Genomic DNA, 901 nt, shown 5'->3' with positions numbered 1-901 from the left:
ATAAATAAAAAATAAGACCCAAATTGCGTTGGGGGTACATCGTCCATTCACATGCTTAAGAAAAAAAATAAAAAATGAGGCATAAGTGGGTTCTCTAGCTAACAACATCCCACATCTTTTACCATATTTCACTGTATTAACTTGTATTTGTTGTAAACAAATATATATTGTAGAACAAGAAAATTTACATTTGAGAATAAATTTCCACAAATCTCATTCAGAAATACAAATAATAGCCCCTTACCTGTTAACAAACACATTAATAAGTGTATTATGGGAAAACATTATAGTTTAGAAGAAAGTTTTTCGAATATTTCCATTTTGGAATTCTTGTGAAAAGAATAAGAGATTATTTTATGAGAATAATTTTATCAATAAATTTCAAACTACATTAAATGTTACATATTTTAACAGACTGAGGGAGTTTAAAACGAATATTAAGCTTTAAGATAAAAAAAAAGGGGGGGGGGGAGTTTTACACTGTTAAGTAGACCCAGTGCTGGATCAACCATGAGGGCCTCCAGAAAATAAGGCCTCCACATATATTTTGTTAACATTATTTATGAATATGACAATATTCGATTTACATACTTATTTCCTATATTTGAAAGAGCTTCCATAGGCATATTTGCCTCAGGACCTTCAGCCCTGAGTAGATCTTGTTCAAGAAAGCTTTATAGTAGAAACTGAAGAGTATCCTGGATGATACAAAACCAATATTTTATGCTTCTATGTATTTGTGGTTTTATTTTTATTTTTTTTAAATAAACAGTAATAAATAAAGAGTTTTAAAAATATTTTAAATTTTAAAGTTAACCACTTTTACTTTATAATTTAGTTTCGTTCCTACTAATTATTAATTAATTAATTAATTATTATTATTAATTATTATTATATAACT

The sequence above is a fragment of the Limulus polyphemus genome, unplaced genomic scaffold, assembly GCF_000517525.1.
Source record: "Limulus polyphemus unplaced genomic scaffold, Limulus_polyphemus-2.1.2 Scaffold5148, whole genome shotgun sequence".
NCBI classification, from domain to species: domain Eukaryota; kingdom Metazoa; phylum Arthropoda; class Merostomata; order Xiphosura; family Limulidae; genus Limulus; species Limulus polyphemus.
Note: the sequence above shows the minus strand (reverse complement) of the source record.